The following is a 16,878-nucleotide window of genomic DNA, read 5'->3' on the forward strand; positions in this document are numbered from 1 at the left end:
AATGGCTTCAACTTTCAGTGCTGGATGCCACTGAGCTGCAGCGGGGACGACCGAGGCTTGTCTCTGTAGTGTAGTGGTCATCACGTTCGCCTTACACGCGCAAGGTCCCCAGTTCGAAACTGGGCAGAAACTGCTTTGCTCTTCAACTGCAGCCTTTGACATCGACAAGAACGGAGCTTTCTTGCTTGCTTTCCCATGTGCAAACCTGCCTCCGAGTTTGCTCGAATAAATCGTCGCTCGTAGTGCAATGCAATGCCGCTCCGTTTAATTACTGTGCAAAAGCATTGTAAAGTTTTTCTCCAACCTGGTTCTGATCATATGCCATTCTGTTTGAGAGTGTAGTTACCCCCTTCTGATCCTTCCACGAAAAGCATTACCGCATTCGCATTCCTTGCGCAGGCGGCCCGGTTCAAAGACAGGGAAGAAGCTGATGTGCTGGTGTCACAGTGCACCACGGATTCCTCAACTAGTCTGTCTGTCAAATGTATCCCAAAGTCGTCTCTGAAAGACCTCATTTGGAAGGTGTCTGTCGTTATTCAACGTGTTAGAATTGGCACCAGAGGTCCTGAATCATGTTTTGGAGCAGTTCGCACGTTAGTGGCTCATTCAATCAGCAACAGCAATGAAAGAAATTCCACTCTCAGAGGAACCTCTGGACCTGTGCTTTCATAGCGTCGCTAGTATTAAGGTGCGCCCCGAGATCTAAGCCAGGTTGGAACGGAAACGGAGGAATCGACAGAGAGGCTACAGAATGACATCGCATCCATTTGGTTTTCATTAAATCACTGACGAACAGGAAAATGTAAACGGGGAGGGCGAGTGGGGAAGTGAGGCAGTTGCAGCTCTGGAGAAAGTCCTTCGTTGTGATTCACTCAGCAACCAGAGACGTGACGGTGACTCAGGCGTGAGAGCTCTTCACATCGTGAACAAAAAGCAATCAAGGGCAGTTAGCACCTCTTCCGGAGTGGGGGTGGGGTGAGGTAATTACCTTTTGACTTCTGTTACTATGTTCGGAAACTGCCTTTTGGATTGAGGTGAAGAGAAACTGCATTTCTAAAAAGCACCATGGAACTTGTTAAACTTTATTGAGTCGCTTATTCTCATCGATTCCCACACAGGTTTCCAACTCAGTTGGTATCCATGAGGCTCATGTCCAGGTGCAATCTGCAGCAAATTGCACGGTTAGGTAAAAGGCAAGGAAAGTGGCATCTCGAACCGGCCCCGAGGTCAGACCTTCCTCACAATGTAATCTGTCCTTCTCGGATTGTAATGCTACCTCCGGTTTTAGGGTGGAACATTCTTTGGGAACCTTATTCTGCAAAACAGACACAGTGACTGAAACTATGCTGCACGGTATGATTTGGGACACGGCCTGCTCAGCTTTGTGCATTTCCCCTGTAGTCCGGTGTGTTTCATGTTCCGTGTAAACGTGAAAGTTGTCCTGTTTCGAGCAATGGGTGAAATCATTGAGCAAAGCAAGAATCGAAATTGCAGTAATGTCAAGTAGCTCATGGTAATTTGACCCAATCATAACCGATCATATATTCTCACGCACTCACAGATACATCTGTAGCTGAATCGAAGTCTGAGAAGATAGACTCAGTTTACCAGTGATTTTTGTCTGGATTGATGGGCTATCGTTAACTGCTGAGAAATTGATATTGTGGACGGGCACATCCCAGCAGCTGTGCGAGTCGGAGAGGGATCATGGAACCCTTTTCACGTGAGTTTACATCTGTTGTTATGCAGGAACACAATTGGAAGTGCAAGAAAATGGAGTCGTGGGCGTGTTGGTAGTGTGGCCGAGCGGTCTAAGGCGCTGGATTAAGGCTCCAGTCTCGACAGAGGCGTGGGTTCGAATCCCATTTCTGCGGAGCAGCTAGTTTAAATGCTGTTTCGATCCCCTGCGGCATTTCTGTTTAAAACAGAAGCAAAATGAGTTTGCTTCCCGGGGAATTGATTGTGGTGTTGGTAAGTGCCGAATTTTCCAAAGTGTCTGTGCTGTCATGCTCGTGTTCGCCTCCCGCGCGGAAAATCGCCAGCGGCTCGACTGTTGCTTTCTGTTCCAGGCAAGTTGAGCTTTTACTGGAACCGAATGGAGACTGCTATTTCATCGTTGTTGCGAAACAGAGTCCTACGGTGACTCGACTCGTCGTTATTTGGTTTTCTGGCCAATGAGAAAATCGTTCCAATGTATTTCGATGTCATATGTTATTGAATTTCTCCCACTTCCTTCATTTCAGTCCTGGAGTCATCGGAAGGGAAAGGTAATCTAATCGAGACTGTGATTGGTGAAATTCACTTTTTATGGCCCATTCTTATTATGTTCTTTCTTTGTCTCTTTGCAGCATTGTCTGGGAAGTGGTGGTGCACTCAGGCTCCAGTATGTTTGAAAGAGTAGTTTGGAATTGCCCTGTTGTTAGTTGTGTGATTACGTTATGGCTCATGCCCCCTGACTGTCTCACATTTAGCATTCATGCTCGCTGTGTCTGAAAATGCATTTGGTTTTCCCGTTTTGTTTGTGTTCCGTGTTAAATGCTTTCTGTTTTGCGATTCGCTCAATACATTACGAATTAACAGGGTTTCTGAGGTAACTTCCAGCTGCAAAAATCCTCAACTGAGAATCTGGGAAATTTTCACGGAGTATGGTCAGTCGGAGCAAAAGTAAGGAAGTCGTTCGTTTCTGCAGTGTTTCACAATGCTACCTTTCCCGTGAGCAGTCGAACAGACGAAAAGATTTTGCCACAGACTGCGACGGTAAGCTCCGCAAAAACGTAATTCTTTAAAGCAGGTGTAAGCGACACAACGTTATTGGGGTACACCGCGTGGAAACAGATACTTCGGTGTATCTCGTCCATGCTCACCACATAGCCAAAATTAAACAAGTCCCATTAAACAACGAGCTAACGGAAACAGAAAGGTGAAAGGTCGAATGGCTTCAACTTTCAGTGCTGGATGCCACTGAGCTGCAGCGGGGACGACCGAGGCTTGTCTCTGTAGTGTAGTGGTCATCACGTTCGCCTTACACGCGCAAGGTCCCCAGTTCGAAACTGGGCAGAAACTGCTTTGCTCTTCAACTGCAGCCTTTGACATCGACAAGAACGGAGCTTTCTTGCTTGCTTTCCCATGTGCAAACCTGCCTCCGAGTTTGCTCGAATAAATCGTCGCTCGTAGTGCAATGCAATGCCGCTCCGTTTAATTACTGTGCAAAAGCATTGTAAAGTTTTTCTCCAACCTGGTTCTGATCATATGCCATTCTGTTTGAGAGTGTAGTTACCCCCTTCTGATCCTTCCACGAAAAGCATTACCGCATTCGCATTCCTTGCGCAGGCGGCCCGGTTCAAAGACAGGGAAGAAGCTGATGTGCTGGTGTCACAGTGCACCACGGATTCCTCAACTAGTCTGTCTGTCAAATGTATCCCAAAGTCGTCTCTGAAAGACCTCATTTGGAAGGTGTCTGTCGTTATTCAACGTGTTAGAATTGGCACCAGAGGTCCTGAATCATGTTTTGGAGCAGTTCGCACGTTAGTGGCTCATTCAATCAGCAACAGCAATGAAAGAAATTCCACTCTCAGAGGAACCTCTGGACCTGTGCTTTCATAGCGTCGCTAGTATTAAGGTGCGCCCCGAGATCTAAGCCAGGTTGGAACGGAAACGGAGGAATCGACAGAGAGGCTACAGAATGACATCGCATCCATTTGGTTTTCATTAAATCACTGACGAACAGGAAAATGTAAACGGGGAGGGCGAGTGGGGAAGTGAGGCAGTTGCAGCTCTGGAGAAAGTCCTTCGTTGTGATTCACTCAGCAACCAGAGACGTGACGGTGACTCAGGCGTGAGAGCTCTTCACATCGTGAACAAAAAGCAATCAAGGGCAGTTAGCACCTCTTCCGGAGTGGGGGTGGGGTGAGGTAATTACCTTTTGACTTCTGTTACTATGTTCGGAAACTGCCTTTTGGATTGAGGTGAAGAGAAACTGCATTTCTAAAAAGCACCATGGAACTTGTTAAACTTTATTGAGTCGCTTATTCTCATCGATTCCCACACAGGTTTCCAACTCAGTTGGTATCCATGAGGCTCATGTCCAGGTGCAATCTGCAGCAAATTGCACGGTTAGGTAAAAGGCAAGGAAAGTGGCATCTCGAACCGGCCCCGAGGTCAGACCTTCCTCACAATGTAATCTGTCCTTCTCGGATTGTAATGCTACCTCCGGTTTTAGGGTGGAACATTCTTTGGGAACCTTATTCTGCAAAACAGACACAGTGACTGAAACTATGCTGCACGGTATGATTTGGGACACGGCCTGCTCAGCTTTGTGCATTTCCCCTGTAGTCCGGTGTGTTTCATGTTCCGTGTAAACGTGAAAGTTGTCCTGTTTCGAGCAATGGGTGAAATCATTGAGCAAAGCAAGAATCGAAATTGCAGTAATGTCAAGTAGCTCATGGTAATTTGACCCAATCATAACCGATCATATATTCTCACGCACTCACAGATACATCTGTAGCTGAATCGAAGTCTGAGAAGATAGACTCAGTTTACCAGTGATTTTTGTCTGGATTGATGGGCTATCGTTAACTGCTGAGAAATTGATATTGTGGACGGGCACATCCCAGCAGCTGTGCGAGTCGGAGAGGGATCATGGAACCCTTTTCACGTGAGTTTACATCTGTTGTTATGCAGGAACACAATTGGAAGTGCAAGAAAATGGAGTCGTGCGCGTGTTGGTAGTGTGGCCGAGCGGTCTAAGGCGCTGGATTAAGGCTCCAGTCTCGACAGAGGCGTGGGTTCGAATCCCATTTCTGCGGAGCAGCTAGTTTAAATGCTGTTTCGATCCCCTGCGGCATTTCTGTTTAAAACAGAAGCAAAATGAGTTTGCTTCCCGGGGAATTGATTGTGGTGTTGGTAAGTGCCGAATTTTCCAAAGTGTCTGTGCTGTCATGCTCGTGTTCGCCTCCCGCGCGGAAAATCGCCAGCGGCTCGACTGTTGCTTTCTGTTCCAGGCAAGTTGAGCTTTTACTGGAACCGAATGGAGACTGCTATTTCATCGTTGTTGCGAAACAGAGTCCTACGGTGACTCGACTCGTCGTTATTTGGTTTTCTGGCCAATGAGAAAATCGTTCCAATGTATTTCGATGTCATATGTTATTGAATTTCTCCCACTTCCTTCATTTCAGTCCTGGAGTCATCGGAAGGGAAAGGTAATCTAATCGAGACTGTGATTGGTGAAATTCACTTTTTATGGCCCATTCTTATTATGTTCTTTCTTTGTCTCTTTGCAGCATTGTCTGGGAAGTGGTGGTGCACTCAGGCTCCAGTATGTTTGAAAGAGTAGTTTGGAATTGCCCTGTTGTTAGTTGTGTGATTACGTTATGGCTCATGCCCCCTGACTGTCTCACATTTAGCATTCATGCTCGCTGTGTCTGAAAATGCATTTGGTTTTCCCGTTTTGTTTGTGTTCCGTGTTAAATGCTTTCTGTTTTGCGATTCGCTCAATACATTACGAATTAACAGGGTTTCTGAGGTAACTTCCAGCTGCAAAAATCCTCAACTGAGAATCTGGGAAATTTTCACGGAGTATGGTCAGTCGGAGCAAAAGTAAGGAAGTCGTTCGTTTCTGCAGTGTTTCACAATGCTACCTTTCCCGTGAGCAGTCGAACAGACGAAAAGATTTTGCCACAGACTGCGACGGTAAGCTCCGCAAAAACGTAATTCTTTAAAGCAGGTGTAAGCGACACAACGTTATTGGGGTACACCGCGTGGAAACAGATACTTCGGTGTATCTCGTCCATGCTCACCACATAGCCAAAATTAAACAAGTCCCATTAAACAACGAGCTAACGGAAACAGAAAGGTGAAAGGTCGAATGGCTTCAACTTTCAGTGCTGGATGCCACTGAGCTGCAGCGGGGACGACCGAGGCTTGTCTCTGTAGTGTAGTGGTCATCACGTTCGCCTTACACGCGCAAGGTCCCCAGTTCGAAACTGGGCAGAAACTGCTTTGCTCTTCAACTGCAGCCTTTGACATCGACAAGAACGGAGCTTTCTTGCTTGCTTTCCCATGTGCAAACCTGCCTCCGAGTTTGCTCGAATAAATCGTCGCTCGTAGTGCAATGCAATGCCGCTCCGTTTAATTACTGTGCAAAAGCATTGTAAAGTTTTTCTCCAACCTGGTTCTGATCATATGCCATTCTGTTTGAGAGTGTAGTTACCCCCTTCTGATCCTTCCACGAAAAGCATTACCGCATTCGCATTCCTTGCGCAGGCGGCCCGGTTCAAAGACAGGGAAGAAGCTGATGTGCTGGTGTCACAGTGCACCACGGATTCCTCAACTAGTCTGTCTGTCAAATGTATCCCAAAGTCGTCTCTGAAAGACCTCATTTGGAAGGTGTCTGTCGTTATTCAACGTGTTAGAATTGGCACCAGAGGTCCTGAATCATGTTTTGGAGCAGTTCGCACGTTAGTGGCTCATTCAATCAGCAACAGCAATGAAAGAAATTCCACTCTCAGAGGAACCTCTGGACCTGTGCTTTCATAGCGTCGCTAGTATTAAGGTGCGCCCCGAGATCTAAGCCAGGTTGGAACGGAAACGGAGGAATCGACAGAGAGGCTACAGAATGACATCGCATCCATTTGGTTTTCATTAAATCACTGACGAACAGGAAAATGTAAACGGGGAGGGCGAGTGGGGAAGTGAGGCAGTTGCAGCTCTGGAGAAAGTCCTTCGTTGTGATTCACTCAGCAACCAGAGACGTGACGGTGACTCAGGCGTGAGAGCTCTTCACATCGTGAACAAAAAGCAATCAAGGGCAGTTAGCACCTCTTCCGGAGTGGGGGTGGGGTGAGGTAATTACCTTTTGACTTCTGTTACTATGTTCGGAAACTGCCTTTTGGATTGAGGTGAAGAGAAACTGCATTTCTAAAAAGCACCATGGAACTTGTTAAACTTTATTGAGTCGCTTATTCTCATCGATTCCCACACAGGTTTCCAACTCAGTTGGTATCCATGAGGCTCATGTCCAGGTGCAATCTGCAGCAAATTGCACGGTTAGGTAAAAGGCAAGGAAAGTGGCATCTCGAACCGGCCCCGAGGTCAGACCTTCCTCACAATGTAATCTGTCCTTCTCGGATTGTAATGCTACCTCCGGTTTTAGGGTGGAACATTCTTTGGGAACCTTATTCTGCAAAACAGACACAGTGACTGAAACTATGCTGCACGGTATGATTTGGGACACGGCCTGCTCAGCTTTGTGCATTTCCCCTGTAGTCCGGTGTGTTTCATGTTCCGTGTAAACGTGAAAGTTGTCCTGTTTCGAGCAATGGGTGAAATCATTGAGCAAAGCAAGAATCGAAATTGCAGTAATGTCAAGTAGCTCATGGTAATTTGACCCAATCATAACCGATCATATATTCTCACGCACTCACAGATACATCTGTAGCTGAATCGAAGTCTGAGAAGATAGACTCAGTTTACCAGTGATTTTTGTCTGGATTGATGGGCTATCGTTAACTGCTGAGAAATTGATATTGTGGACGGGCACATCCCAGCAGCTGTGCGAGTCGGAGAGGGATCATGGAACCCTTTTCACGTGAGTTTACATCTGTTGTTATGCAGGAACACAATTGGAAGTGCAAGAAAATGGAGTCGTGGGCGTGTTGGTAGTGTGGCCGAGCGGTCTAAGGCGCTGGATTAAGGCTCCAGTCTCGACAGAGGCGTGGGTTCGAATCCCATTTCTGCGGAGCAGCTAGTTTAAATGCTGTTTCGATCCCCTGCGGCATTTCTGTTTAAAACAGAAGCAAAATGAGTTTGCTTCCCGGGGAATTGATTGTGGTGTTGGTAAGTGCCGAATTTTCCAAAGTGTCTGTGCTGTCATGCTCGTGTTCGCCTCCCGCGCGGAAAATCGCCAGCGGCTCGACTGTTGCTTTCTGTTCCAGGCAAGTTGAGCTTTTACTGGAACCGAATGGAGACTGCTATTTCATCGTTGTTGCGAAACAGAGTCCTACGGTGACTCGACTCGTCGTTATTTGGTTTTCTGGCCAATGAGAAAATCGTTCCAATGTATTTCGATGTCATATGTTATTGAATTTCTCCCACTTCCTTCATTTCAGTCCTGGAGTCATCGGAAGGGAAAGGTAATCTAATCGAGACTGTGATTGGTGAAATTCACTTTTTATGGCCCATTCTTATTATGTTCTTTCTTTGTCTCTTTGCAGCATTGTCTGGGAAGTGGTGGTGCACTCAGGCTCCAGTATGTTTGAAAGAGTAGTTTGGAATTGCCCTGTTGTTAGTTGTGTGATTACGTTATGGCTCATGCCCCCTGACTGTCTCACATTTAGCATTCATGCTCGCTGTGTCTGAAAATGCATTTGGTTTTCCCGTTTTGTTTGTGTTCCGTGTTAAATGCTTTCTGTTTTGCGATTCGCTCAATACATTACGAATTAACAGGGTTTCTGAGGTAACTTCCAGCTGCAAAAATCCTCAACTGAGAATCTGGGAAATTTTCACGGAGTATGGTCAGTCGGAGCAAAAGTAAGGAAGTCGTTCGTTTCTGCAGTGTTTCACAATGCTACCTTTCCCGTGAGCAGTCGAACAGACGAAAAGATTTTGCCACAGACTGCGACGGTAAGCTCCGCAAAAACGTAATTCTTTAAAGCAGGTGTAAGCGACACAACGTTATTGGGGTACACCGCGTGGAAACAGATACTTCGGTGTATCTCGTCCATGCTCACCACATAGCCAAAATTAAACAAGTCCCATTAAACAACGAGCTAACGGAAACAGAAAGGTGAAAGGTCGAATGGCTTCAACTTTCAGTGCTGGATGCCACTGAGCTGCAGCGGGGACGACCGAGGCTTGTCTCTGTAGTGTAGTGGTCATCACGTTCGCCTTACACGCGCAAGGTCCCCAGTTCGAAACTGGGCAGAAACTGCTTTGCTCTTCAACTGCAGCCTTTGACATCGACAAGAACGGAGCTTTCTTGCTTGCTTTCCCATGTGCAAACCTGCCTCCGAGTTTGCTCGAATAAATCGTCGCTCGTAGTGCAATGCAATGCCGCTCCGTTTAATTACTGTGCAAAAGCATTGTAAAGTTTTTCTCCAACCTGGTTCTGATCATATGCCATTCTGTTTGAGAGTGTAGTTACCCCCTTCTGATCCTTCCACGAAAAGCATTACCGCATTCGCATTCCTTGCGCAGGCGGCCCGGTTCAAAGACAGGGAAGAAGCTGATGTGCTGGTGTCACAGTGCACCACGGATTCCTCAACTAGTCTGTCTGTCAAATGTATCCCAAAGTCGTCTCTGAAAGACCTCATTTGGAAGGTGTCTGTCGTTATTCAACGTGTTAGAATTGGCACCAGAGGTCCTGAATCATGTTTTGGAGCAGTTCGCACGTTAGTGGCTCATTCAATCAGCAACAGCAATGAAAGAAATTCCACTCTCAGAGGAACCTCTGGACCTGTGCTTTCATAGCGTCGCTAGTATTAAGGTGCGCCCCGAGATCTAAGCCAGGTTGGAACGGAAACGGAGGAATCGACAGAGAGGCTACAGAATGACATCGCATCCATTTGGTTTTCATTAAATCACTGACGAACAGGAAAATGTAAACGGGGAGGGCGAGTGGGGAAGTGAGGCAGTTGCAGCTCTGGAGAAAGTCCTTCGTTGTGATTCACTCAGCAACCAGAGACGTGACGGTGACTCAGGCGTGAGAGCTCTTCACATCGTGAACAAAAAGCAATCAAGGGCAGTTAGCACCTCTTCCGGAGTGGGGGTGGGGTGAGGTAATTACCTTTTGACTTCTGTTACTATGTTCGGAAACTGCCTTTTGGATTGAGGTGAAGAGAAACTGCATTTCTAAAAAGCACCATGGAACTTGTTAAACTTTATTGAGTCGCTTATTCTCATCGATTCCCACACAGGTTTCCAACTCAGTTGGTATCCATGAGGCTCATGTCCAGGTGCAATCTGCAGCAAATTGCACGGTTAGGTAAAAGGCAAGGAAAGTGGCATCTCGAACCGGCCCCGAGGTCAGACCTTCCTCACAATGTAATCTGTCCTTCTCGGATTGTAATGCTACCTCCGGTTTTAGGGTGGAACATTCTTTGGGAACCTTATTCTGCAAAACAGACACAGTGACTGAAACTATGCTGCACGGTATGATTTGGGACACGGCCTGCTCAGCTTTGTGCATTTCCCCTGTAGTCCGGTGTGTTTCATGTTCCGTGTAAACGTGAAAGTTGTCCTGTTTCGAGCAATGGGTGAAATCATTGAGCAAAGCAAGAATCGAAATTGCAGTAATGTCAAGTAGCTCATGGTAATTTGACCCAATCATAACCGATCATATATTCTCACGCACTCACAGATACATCTGTAGCTGAATCGAAGTCTGAGAAGATAGACTCAGTTTACCAGTGATTTTTGTCTGGATTGATGGGCTATCGTTAACTGCTGAGAAATTGATATTGTGGACGGGCACATCCCAGCAGCTGTGCGAGTCGGAGAGGGATCATGGAACCCTTTTCACGTGAGTTTACATCTGTTGTTATGCAGGAACACAATTGGAAGTGCAAGAAAATGGAGTCGTGGGTGTGTTGGTAGTGTGGCCGAGCGGTCTAAGGCGCTGGATTAAGGCTCCAGTCTCGACAGAGGCGTGGGTTCGAATCCCACCGCTGCCATTTCTGCGGAGCAGCTAGTTTAAATGCTGTTTCGATCCCCTGCGGCATTTCTGTTTAAAACAGAAGCAAAATGAGTTTGCTTCCCGGGGAATTGATTGTGGTGTTGGTAAGTGCCGAATTTTCCAAAGTGTCTGTGCTGTCATGCTCGTGTTCGCCTCCCGCGCGGAAAATCGCCAGCGGCTCGACTGTTGCTTTCTGTTCCAGGCAAGTTGAGCTTTTACTGGAACCGAATGGAGACTGCTATTTCATCGTTGTTGCGAAACAGAGTCCTACGGTGACTCGACTCGTCGTTATTTGGTTTTCTGGCCAATGAGAAAATCGTTCCAATGTATTTCGATGTCATATGTTATTGAATTTCTCCCACTTCCTTCATTTCAGTCCTGGAGTCATCGGAAGGGAAAGGTAATCTAATCGAAACTGTGATTGGTGAAATTCACTTTTTATGGCCCATTCTTATTATGTTCTTTTTTTGTCTCTTTGCAGCATTGTCTGGGAAGTGGTGGTGCACTCAGGCTCCAGTATGTTTGAAAGAGTAGTTTGGAATTGCCCTGTTGTTAGTTGTGTGATTACGTTATGGCTCATGCCCCCTGACTGTCTCACATTTAGCATTCATGCTCGCTGTGTCTGAAAATGCATTTGGTTTTCCCGTTTTGTTTGTGTTCCGTGTTAAATGCTTTCTGTTTTGCGATTCGCTCAATACATTACGAATTAACAGGGTTTCTGAGGTAACTTCCAGCTGCAAAAATCCTCAACTGAGAATCTGGGAAATTTTCACGGAGTATGGTCAGTCGGAGCAAAAGTAAGGAAGTCGTTCGTTTCTGCAGTGTTTCACAATGCTACCTTTCCCGTGAGCAGTCGAACAGACGAAAAGATTTTGCCACAGACTGCGACGGTAAGCTCCGCAAAAACGTAATTCTTTAAAGCAGGTGTAAGCGACACAACGTTATTGGGGTACACCGCGTGGAAACAGATACTTCGGTGTATCTCGTCCATGCTCACCACATAGCCAAAATTAAACAAGTCCCATTAAACAACGAGCTAACGGAAACAGAAAGGTGAAAGGTCGAATGGCTTCAACTTTCAGTGCTGGATGCCACTGAGCTGCAGCGGGGACGACCGAGGCTTGTCTCTGTAGTGTAGTGGTCATCACGTTCGCCTTACACGCGCAAGGTCCCCAGTTCGAAACTGGGCAGAAACTGCTTTGCTCTTCAACTGCAGCCTTTGACATCGACAAGAACGGAGCTTTCTTGCTTGCTTTCCCATGTGCAAACCTGCCTCCGAGTTTGCTCGAATAAATCGTCGCTCGTAGTGCAATGCAATGCCGCTCCGTTTAATTACTGTGCAAAAGCATTGTAAAGTTTTTCTCCAACCTGGTTCTGATCATATGCCATTCTGTTTGAGAGTGTAGTTACCCCCTTCTGATCCTTCCACGAAAAGCATTACCGCATTCGCATTCCTTGCGCAGGCGGCCCGGTTCAAAGACAGGGAAGAAGCTGATGTGCTGGTGTCACAGTGCACCACGGATTCCTCAACTAGTCTGTCTGTCAAATGTATCCCAAAGTCGTCTCTGAAAGACCTCATTTGGAAGGTGTCTGTCGTTATTCAACGTGTTAGAATTGGCACCAGAGGTCCTGAATCATGTTTTGGAGCAGTTCGCACGTTAGTGGCTCATTCAATCAGCAACAGCAATGAAAGAAATTCCACTCTCAGAGGAACCTCTGGACCTGTGCTTTCATAGCGTCGCTAGTATTAAGGTGCGCCCCGAGATCTAAGCCAGGTTGGAACGGAAACGGAGGAATCGACAGAGAGGCTACAGAATGACATCGCATCCATTTGGTTTTCATTAAATCACTGACGAACAGGAAAATGTAAACGGGGAGGGCGAGTGGGGAAGTGAGGCAGTTGCAGCTCTGGAGAAAGTCCTTCGTTGTGATTCACTCAGCAACCAGAGACGTGACGGTGACTCAGGCGTGAGAGCTCTTCACATCGTGAACAAAAAGCAATCAAGGGCAGTTAGCACCTCTTCCGGAGTGGGGGTGGGGTGAGGTAATTACCTTTTGACTTCTGTTACTATGTTCGGAAACTGCCTTTTGGATTGAGGTGAAGAGAAACTGCATTTCTAAAAAGCACCATGGAACTTGTTAAACTTTATTGAGTCGCTTATTCTCATCGATTCCCACACAGGTTTCCAACTCAGTTGGTATCCATGAGGCTCATGTCCAGGTGCAATCTGCAGCAAATTGCACGGTTAGGTAAAAGGCAAGGAAAGTGGCATCTCGAACCGGCCCCGAGGTCAGACCTTCCTCACAATGTAATCTGTCCTTCTCGGATTGTAATGCTACCTCCGGTTTTAGGGTGGAACATTCTTTGGGAACCTTATTCTGCAAAACAGACACAGTGACTGAAACTATGCTGCACGGTATGATTTGGGACACGGCCTGCTCAGCTTTGTGCATTTCCCCTGTAGTCCGGTGTGTTTCATGTTCCGTGTAAACGTGAAAGTTGTCCTGTTTCGAGCAATGGGTGAAATCATTGAGCAAAGCAAGAATCGAAATTGCAGTAATGTCAAGTAGCTCATGGTAATTTGACCCAATCATAACCGATCATATATTCTCACGCACTCACAGATACATCTGTAGCTGAATCGAAGTCTGAGAAGATAGACTCAGTTTACCAGTGATTTTTGTCTGGATTGATGGGCTATCGTTAACTGCTGAGAAATTGATATTGTGGACGGGCACATCCCAGCAGCTGTGCGAGTCGGAGAGGGATCATGGAACCCTTTTCACGTGAGTTTACATCTGTTGTTATGCAGGAACACAATTGGAAGTGCAAGAAAATGGAGTCGTGGGCGTGTTGGTAGTGTGGCCGAGCGGTCTAAGGCGCTGGATTAAGGCTCCAGTCTCGACAGAGGCGTGGGTTCGAATCCCATTTCTGCGGAGCAGCTAGTTTAAATGCTGTTTCGATCCCCTGCGGCATTTCTGTTTAAAACAGAAGCAAAATGAGTTTGCTTCCCGGGGAATTGATTGTGGTGTTGGTAAGTGCCGAATTTTCCAAAGTGTCTGTGCTGTCATGCTCGTGTTCGCCTCCCGCGCGGAAAATCGCCAGCGGCTCGACTGTTGCTTTCTGTTCCAGGCAAGTTGAGCTTTTACTGGAACCGAATGGAGACTGCTATTTCATCGTTGTTGCGAAACAGAGTCCTACGGTGACTCGACTCGTCGTTATTTGGTTTTCTGGCCAATGAGAAAATCGTTCCAATGTATTTCGATGTCATATGTTATTGAATTTCTCCCACTTCCTTCATTTCAGTCCTGGAGTCATCGGAAGGGAAAGGTAATCTAATCGAGACTGTGATTGGTGAAATTCACTTTTTATGGCCCATTCTTATTATGTTCTTTCTTTGTCTCTTTGCAGCATTGTCTGGGAAGTGGTGGTGCACTCAGGCTCCAGTATGTTTGAAAGAGTAGTTTGGAATTGCCCTGTTGTTAGTTGTGTGATTACGTTATGGCTCATGCCCCCTGACTGTCTCACATTTAGCATTCATGCTCGCTGTGTCTGAAAATGCATTTGGTTTTCCCGTTTTGTTTGTGTTCCGTGTTAAATGCTTTCTGTTTTGCGATTCGCTCAATACATTACGAATTAACAGGGTTTCTGAGGTAACTTCCAGCTGCAAAAATCCTCAACTGAGAATCTGGGAAATTTTCACGGAGTATGGTCAGTCGGAGCAAAAGTAAGGAAGTCGTTCGTTTCTGCAGTGTTTCACAATGCTACCTTTCCCGTGAGCAGTCGAACAGACGAAAAGATTTTGCCACAGACTGCGACGGTAAGCTCCGCAAAAACGTAATTCTTTAAAGCAGGTGTAAGCGACACAACGTTATTGGGGTACACCGCGTGGAAACAGATACTTCGGTGTATCTCGTCCATGCTCACCACATAGCCAAAATTAAACAAGTCCCATTAAACAACGAGCTAACGGAAACAGAAAGGTGAAAGGTCGAATGGCTTCAACTTTCAGTGCTGGATGCCACTGAGCTGCAGCGGGGACGACCGAGGCTTGTCTCTGTAGTGTAGTGGTCATCACGTTCGCCTTACACGCGCAAGGTCCCCAGTTCGAAACTGGGCAGAAACTGCTTTGCTCTTCAACTGCAGCCTTTGACATCGACAAGAACGGAGCTTTCTTGCTTGCTTTCCCATGTGCAAACCTGCCTCCGAGTTTGCTCGAATAAATCGTCGCTCGTAGTGCAATGCAATGCCGCTCCGTTTAATTACTGTGCAAAAGCATTGTAAAGCTTTTCTCCAACCTGGTTCTGATCATATGCCATTCTGTTTGAGAGTGTAGTTACCCCCTTCTGATCCTTCCACGAAAAGCATTACCGCATTCGCATTCCTTGCGCAGGCGGCCCGGTTCAAAGACAGGGAAGAAGCTGATGTGCTGGTGTCACAGTGCACCACGGATTCCTCAACTAGTCTGTCTGTCAAATGTATCCCAAAGTCGTCTCTGAAAGACCTCATTTGGAAGGTGTCTGTCGTTATTCAACGTGTTAGAATTGGCACCAGAGGTCCTGAATCATGTTTTGGAGCAGTTCGCACGTTAGTGGCTCATTCAATCAGCAACAGCAATGAAAGAAATTCCACTCTCAGAGGAACCTCTGGACCTGTGCTTTCATAGCGTCGCTAGTATTAAGGTGCGCCCCGAGATCTAAGCCAGGTTGGAACGGAAACGGAGGAATCGACAGAGAGGCTACAGAATGACATCGCATCCATTTGGTTTTCATTAAATCACTGACGAACAGGAAAATGTAAACGGGGAGGGCGAGTGGGGAAGTGAGGCAGTTGCAGCTCTGGAGAAAGTCCTTCGTTGTGATTCACTCAGCAACCAGAGACGTGACGGTGACTCAGGCGTGAGAGCTCTTCACATCGTGAACAAAAAGCAATCAAGGGCAGTTAGCACCTCTTCCGGAGTGGGGGTGGGGTGAGGTAATTACCTTTTGACTTCTGTTACTATGTTCGGAAACTGCCTTTTGGATTGAGGTGAAGAGAAACTGCATTTCTAAAAAGCACCATGGAACTTGTTAAACTTTATTGAGTCGCTTATTCTCATCGATTCCCACACAGGTTTCCAACTCAGTTGGTATCCATGAGGCTCATGTCCAGGTGCAATCTGCAGCAAATTGCACGGTTAGGTAAAAGGCAAGGAAAGTGGCATCTCGAACCGGCCCCGAGGTCAGACCTTCCTCACAATGTAATCTGTCCTTCTCGGATTGTAATGCTACCTCCGGTTTTAGGGTGGAACATTCTTTGGGAACCTTATTCTGCAAAACAGACACAGTGACTGAAACTATGCTGCACGGTATGATTTGGGACACGGCCTGCTCAGCTTTGTGCATTTCCCCTGTAGTCCGGTGTGTTTCATGTTCCGTGTAAACGTGAAAGTTGTCCTGTTTCGAGCAATGGGTGAAATCATTGAGCAAAGCAAGAATCGAAATTGCAGTAATGTCAAGTAGCTCATGGTAATTTGACCCAATCATAACCGATCATATATTCTCACGCACTCACAGATACATCTGTAGCTGAATCGAAGTCTGAGAAGATAGACTCAGTTTACCAGTGATTTTTGTCTGGATTGATGGGCTATCGTTAACTGCTGAGAAATTGATATTGTGGACGGGCACATCCCAGCAGCTGTGCGAGTCGGAGAGGGATCATGGAACCCTTTTCACGTGAGTTTACATCTGTTGTTATGCAGGAACACAATTGGAAGTGCAAGAAAATGGAGTCGTGGGTGTGTTGGTAGTGTGGCCGAGCGGTCTAAGGCGCTGGATTAAGGCTCCAGTCTCGACAGAGGCGTGGGTTCGAATCCCACCGCTGCCATTTCTGCGGAGCAGCTAGTTTAAATGCTGTTTCGATCCCCTGCGGCATTTCTGTTTAAAACAGAAGCAAAATGAGTTTGCTTCCCGGGGAATTGATTGTGGTGTTGGTAAGTGCCGAATTTTCCAAAGTGTCTGTGCTGTCATGCTCGTGTTCGCCTCCCGCGCGGAAAATCGCCAGCGGCTCGACTGTTGCTTTCTGTTCCAGGCAAGTTGAGCTTTTACTGGAACCGAATGGAGACTGCTATTTCATCGTTGTTGCGAAACAGAGTCCTACGGTGACTCGACTCGTCGTTATTTGGTTTTCTGGCCAATGAGAAAATCGTTCCAATGTATTTCGATGT

The 16,878-nt window shown here is 46.7% G+C and overlaps 2 non-coding genes across 2 annotated transcripts; both read left to right on the top strand.

Annotated features, from left to right (window-relative positions):
• Window positions 1-10,585: 10,585 nt before the first annotated feature.
• trnal-aag (transfer RNA leucine (anticodon AAG)) lies at window positions 10,586-10,667 on the top strand. The gene has a single exon. It is a non-coding gene; the product is annotated as a tRNA-Leu (tRNA).
• A 5,789-nt stretch (window positions 10,668-16,456) lies between these two features.
• On the top strand, window positions 16,457-16,538 carry trnal-aag (transfer RNA leucine (anticodon AAG)). Its single transcript has one exon. It is a non-coding gene; the product is annotated as a tRNA-Leu (tRNA).
• The last annotated feature ends 340 nt before the right edge of the window (window positions 16,539-16,878 follow it).

Source organism: Chiloscyllium punctatum, chromosome 18, assembly GCF_047496795.1.
Source record: "Chiloscyllium punctatum isolate Juve2018m chromosome 18, sChiPun1.3, whole genome shotgun sequence".
Lineage (NCBI taxonomy): Eukaryota > Metazoa > Chordata > Chondrichthyes > Orectolobiformes > Hemiscylliidae > Chiloscyllium > Chiloscyllium punctatum.